This window comes from Artemia sp. Qi Xiang Cuo, chromosome 13 (genome assembly GCF_049724085.1).
Source record: "Artemia sp. Qi Xiang Cuo chromosome 13, ASM4972408v1, whole genome shotgun sequence".
In the NCBI taxonomy this organism is placed as follows: domain Eukaryota; kingdom Metazoa; phylum Arthropoda; class Branchiopoda; order Anostraca; family Artemiidae; genus Artemia; species Artemia sp. Qi Xiang Cuo.
The window spans coordinates 70,370,770-70,377,380 of NC_142806.1; positions in this window are offsets into that span (position 1 = coordinate 70,370,770).

Here is a 6,611-nt window from a genome sequence, read left to right on the forward strand (position 1 = left end):
CTCCTAAACCAATTTTCCAACTTGAAGTACTTAAATTTTTCACCCTTAACTATACTTTACAGCTTTTTGGATGCCTCAACACCTAGAAATACTTTTCAAAGACCATTTCAGAGCACGTTACTTTCTTAATGTCCCACCTAAACCCATTTTCAAACTTGAAGTACTTATCTTTTTCACCCACAACTATACTTTACAGCTTTTTGGATACCTCAACACCAAGAAATACTTTTCAAAGACCATTTCAGAGCAAGTTACAGTCTTAATGTCCCTCCTAAGCCCATTTTAAAACTTGAAGTACTTATTTCTTTCACCCAAAACTGTACTTTACAGCTTTTGGATAACTTAACACAAAGAAATCCATTTCAAATACCATTTCAGAGCAAGTTGATTTCTTAATATTCATCCTAAACCAATTTTCCAAATTGAAGTAATTATCTTTTTCACCCTCAACTATACTTTACAGCTTTTTGGATACCTCAACACCAAGAAATACTTTTCAAAGACCATTTCAGAGCAAGTTACTGTCTTAATGTCCCTCCTAAACCCATTTTCCAACTTGAAGTACTTATCTTTTTCACCCACAACTATACTTTACATCTTTTTGGATACCTCAACACCAAGAAATACTTTTCAAAGACCATTTCAGAGCAAGTTACTTTCTTAATGTCCCTCCTAAACCCATTTTCCAACTTGAAGTACTTATCTTTTTCACCCACAACTATACTTTACAGCTTTTTGGATACTTCAACACCAAGCAATACTTTTCAAAGACCATTTCAGAGCAAATTACTTTCTTAATGTCCCTCCTAAACCCATTTTCCAACTTGAAGTACTTATCTTTTTCACCCACAACTATACTTTACTTCTTTTTGGATACCTCAACACTAAGAAATACTTTTCAAAGACCATTTCAGAGCAAGTTACTTTCTTAATGTCACTCCTAAACCAATGTTCCAACTTGAAGTACTTATCTTTTTCACCCACAACTATACTTTACAGCTTTTTGGATACCTCAACACCAAGAAATACTTTTCAAAGTCCATTTCAGAGCAAGTTTCTTTCTTAATGTCCCTCCTAAACCCATTTTCCAACTTGAAGTACTTATCTTTTTCACCCACAACTATACTTTACAGCTATTTGGATGACTAAACACCCAGAAATTATTTACAAAGTCCTTTTACAATAACTGCACTTTTTTTTGGCTCTATCTCCGCTCATGTTCCCGCTTTACTTAATGTTCATTGATACACAACTCAATTCTGTTACTCTTTTTGGATGAATCTGAACCCCTATGACATTAACATGTACACATTCATGACACTCTGAATTATTACTTACAATCCTAAGCAATATTTCTAACTTGAAGTACTGATCTTTTTAACCAAAGCACTACCTTACAGCTTTTTGGACACCTCAACACCAAGAAATACTTTTCAAAGACCATTTCAGAGCAAGTTACTTTCTTAATGTCTCTCCTAAACTCATTTTCCAACTCAAAGTACTTATCTTTTTCACCCACAACTATACTTTATAGCTTTTTGGTTACTTCAACATTAAGAAATACTTTTCAAAAACCAATTCAGAGCACGTTCCTGTTATAATGTCCCTCCCAAGCACATTTAACAACTTGAAGTACTTATATTTTTCACCCACAACTATTCTTTACAGCTTTTTGGATACCTCAACACCAAGAAATACTTTTCAAAGACCATTTCAGAGCAAGTTACTTTCTTAATGTCCCACCTAAACCCATTTTCCAACTTGAAGTACTTATCTTTTTCACCCACAACTATACTTTACAGCTCTTTGGATACCTCAACACCAAGAAATACTTTTCAAAGACCATTTCAGAGCAAGTTATTTTCTTATTGTCCCTCCTAAACCCATTTTCCAACTTGAAGTACTTATCTTTTTCACCCACAACTATACTTTACAGCTTTTTGGATACCTCAACACCAATAAATACTTTTCAAAGATCATTTCAGAGCAAGTTACTTTCTTAATGTCCCTCCTAAACCCATATTCCAACTTGCAGTACTTATCTTTTTCACCCACAACTATACTTTACAGCTTTTTGGATACCTCAACACCAAGAAATACTTTTCAAAGACCATTTCAGAGCAAGTTACTTTCTTAATGTCCCTCCTAAACCCATTTTCCGTCTAGAAGTACTTATCTTTTTCACCCACGACTATACTTTACAGCTTTTTGGATACCTCAACACCAAGAAATACTTTTCAAAGACCATTTCAGAGCAAGCTACTTTCTTAATCTCCCTCCCAAACCCATTTTCCAACTGGGAGTACTTATATTTTTCACCCACAACTATACTTTAGAGCTTTTTGGTTACCTCAACACCAAGAAATACTTTTCAAAGACCATTTCAGAGCAACTTACATTCTTACTGTCCCTCCTAAACCCATTTTCCAACTTGAAGTACTTAACTTTTTCACCCGCAACTATACTTTACAGCTTTTTGGATACCTCAACACCAAGAAATACTTTTCAAAGACCATTTCAGAGCAAGTTACTTTATTACTGTTCCATCCTAAACCCATTTTCCAACTTGAAGTACTTATCTTTTTCACCCACAACTATACTTTACAGCTTTTTGGATACCTCAACACCAAGAAATACTTTTCAAAGACCATATCAGAGCAAGTTACTTACTTAATGTCCCTCCTAAGCCCATTTTCCAACTTGAAGTACTTATCTTTTTCACCCACAACTATACTTTACAGCTTTTCGGATACCTCAACACCAAGAAATACTTTTCAAAGAACATTTCAGAGCAAGTTACTTTCTTAATGTCCCTCCTAAACCCATTTTCCAACTTGAAGTACTTATCTTTTTCACCCACAACTATACTTTACAGCTTTATGGATACCTCAACACCAATAAATAATTTTCAAAGACCATTTCAGAGCAAGTTACTTTCTTAATGTCCCTCCTAAACCCATTTTCCAACTTGAAGTACTTTTCTTTGTCACCCACAACTATACTATACAGCTTTTTGGATACCTCAACACTAAGAAATCCTTTGCATAGACCATTTCAGAGCAAGTTACTTTCTTAATGTCCCTCCTAAACCCATTTTCCAACTTGAAGTACTTATCTTTTTCACCCACAACTATAGTTTACAGCTTTTTGTATACCTCAAGACCAAGAAATACTTTTCAAAGACCATATCAGAGCAAGTTACTTTCTTAATGTTCCTCCTAAACCCATTTTCCAACTTGAAGTACATATCTTTGTCACCCACAACTATACTTCACAGATTTTTGGATACCTCAACACCTAGAAATACTTTTCAAAGACCATTTCTGAGCAAGTTACTGCCTCAATCTCCCTCCTAAACCCATTTTCCAACTTGAAGTACTTATCTTTTTCACCCACAACTACACTTTACAGCTTTTTGGATACCTCAACACCAAGAAATACTTTTCAAAGTCCATTTCAGAGCAAGTTACATTATTAATGTCCCTCCTAAACCCATTTTCCAACTTGAACTACTTATCTTTTTCACCCAAAACTATACTTTACAGCTTTTTGGATACCTCAACACCAAGAAATACTTTTCAAAGACCGTTTCAGAGCAAGTTACTTTCTTAATGTCCCTCCTAAACCCATTTTCCATCTTGGAGTACTTATCTTTGTCACCCACAACTATACTTTACAGCTTTTAGGATACATCAACACCAAGAAATACTTTTCAAAGACCATTTCAGAGCAAGTTACTTTCTCAATGCCCCTCCTAAACCCATTTTCCAACTTGAAGTACTTATCTTTTTCACCCACAACTATACTTTACAGCTTTTTGGATACCTCAACACCAAGAAATAATTTTCAAAGACCATTTCAGAGCAAGTTTCTTTCTTAATGTCCATCCTAAACCAATTTTCCAACATGAAGTACTTATCTTTTTCACCCACAACTATACTTTACAGCTTTTTGCATGCCTCAACACCAAGAAATACTTTTCAAAGACCATTTCCGAGCAAGTTACTTTCTTAATGTCCCTCCTAAACCCATTTTTCAACTTGAAGTACTTATCTTTTTCACCCACAACTATACTTTACAGCTTTTTGGATACCTCAACACCAAGAAATACTTTTCAAAGACCATTTCAAAGCAAGTTACTTTCTTAATGTCCCTCCTAAACCCATTTTCCAACTTGAAGTACTTATCTTTTTCACCCACAACAATACTTTACAGCTTTTTGGATACCTCAACACCAAGAAATACTTTTCAAAGACCATTTCAGAGCAAGTTACTTTCTTAATGTCCATCATAAACCCATTTTCCAACTTGAAGTACTTATCTTTTTCACCCACAACTATACTTTACAGCTTTTTGGATACCTCAACACCAAGAAATACTTTTCAAAGACCATTTCAGAGCAAGTTACTTTCTTAATCTCCATCCTAAACCCATTTTCCAACTTGAAGTACTTATCTTTTTCACCCACGACTATACTTTACAGCTTTTTGGATACCTCAACACCAAGAAATACTTTTCAAAGACCATTTCAGAGCAAGTTACTTTCTTAATGTCCCTCCTAAACCCATTTTCAAACTTGAAGTACTTATCTTTTTCTCCCACAACTATACTTTACAGCTTTTTGGATACCTCAACACCAAGAAATACTTTTCAAAGACCATTTCAGAGCTAGTTACTTTCTTAATGTCCGTCCTAAACCCATTTTCAAACTTGAAGTACTTATCTTTTTCACACACAACTATACTTTACAGCTTTTTGGATACCTCAACACCAAGAAATACTTTTCAAAGACCATTTCAGAGCAAGTTTCTTTCTTAATGTCCCTCCTAAATCCATTTTCCAACTTGAAGTACTTATCTTTTTCACCCACAACTATACTTTACAGCTTTTTGGATACCTCAACACCAAGAAATAATTGTCAAAGACCATTTCAGAGAAAGTTACATTCTTAATGTCCCTCCTAAACCCATTTTCCAACTTGAAGTACTTATCTTTTTCACCCACAACTATACTTTACTGCTTTTTGGATACCTCAACACCAAGAAATACTTTTCAAAGACCATTTCAGAGCAAGTTACTTTCTTAATGTCCCACCTAAACCCATTTTCAAACTTGAAGTACTTATCTTTTTCACCCACAACTATACTTTACAGCTTTTTGGATACCTCAACACCAAGAAATACTTTTCAAAGACCATTTCAGAGCAAGTTATTTTCTTAATGTCCCTCCTAAACCCATTTTCCAACTTGAAGTACTTATCTTTTTCACCCACAACTATACTTTACAGGTTTTTGGATACCTCAACACCAAGAAATACTTTTCAAAGACCATTTCAGAGAAAGCTACTTGGTCTTATATGGTCTTTGAAAATTATTTCTTTGTGTTGAGGTATCCAAATGGCTCCATAGTATAGTTGAGGGTTAAAAAGATCAGTACTTTAATCTTGAAAATTGGTTTTGAAGGGAAATAAAGAAAGGTGATTTCCCTGAAATGGTATTTGAAAAGTATTTCTTGATATTGAAGTATTCAAAAGCTGTAATGGACATTTTTGATTATAAAAGATATGCACACAATAGTGGAAAATGAGGTTAGGAAAAAGAATATGAATGAAACTTGCTCTGAAATGGTCTTTGAAAAGTATTTCTTGGTGTTGAGGTATCCAAAAAGCTGTAAAGTATAGTTGTGTGGTTGTTGGGTGGTGGGGTGTTTTTGGTGGTTTGTTTTTTTGGTGTTGGGTTGTGTTGGTTTGGTTGGTGGGTTGGGGTTGTGTTTTGTGTTTTTTGGTTTTTTGGTGTTGGGTTGTTGTGTTGTGGGTGTTTTGTTGGGGTGGGTTTGGGGGGTGGTTGTGTGGTTTTTGGGTTGTGTGTTGTTGTGGGTGAAAAAGATAAGTACTTCAAGTTGGAAAATGGAGTTTAGGAGGGACATTAAGAAAGTAACTTGCTCTGAAATGGTCTTTGAAAAGTATTTGCTTGGTGTTGAGGTATCCAAAGCTGTAAAGTATAGTTGCGGGTGAAAAAGATAAGTACTTGAAGTTGGAAAATGGTTTTAGGAGGATAATTAAGAAAGTGACTTGCTCTTACATGGTCTTTTAAAAGTATTTATTGGTGTTGAGTTATCAAATAGCTATAAAGTCGCTTTCTGGGTGAAAAAGATAAGTACTTCAAGTTGGAAAATAGGCTTAGGAGGGACATTCAGAAAGTAACTTGCTCTGAAATAGTCTTTGAAAAGTATTTCTTGGTGTTGAGGTATCCAAGAAAGCTGTAAAGTATAGATGTTGTTGAAAAATATATGGAGTTCAATATGTATAATTGGTTTAGGAGGGATATTAAGAAAATAACTTGCTCTGAAATGGTCTTTGAAAAGTATTTCTTTATGTTGAAGTAACCAAAAACCTGTAAATAATTGTTTTGGTTGAGAAAGTTAAGTACGTCAAGTTGGAAAATTAGTTTAGGAGGGACATTAATAAAGTAACTTGCTCTGAAATGATCCTTGAAAAGTATTTCTTGGTGTTGAGGTATCCAAAAAGGCTGTAAAGTATAGTTGCGGGTGAAAAAAGATAAGTACTTCAAGTTGGAAAATGGGTTTAGGATGGACATTCAGAAAGTAACTTG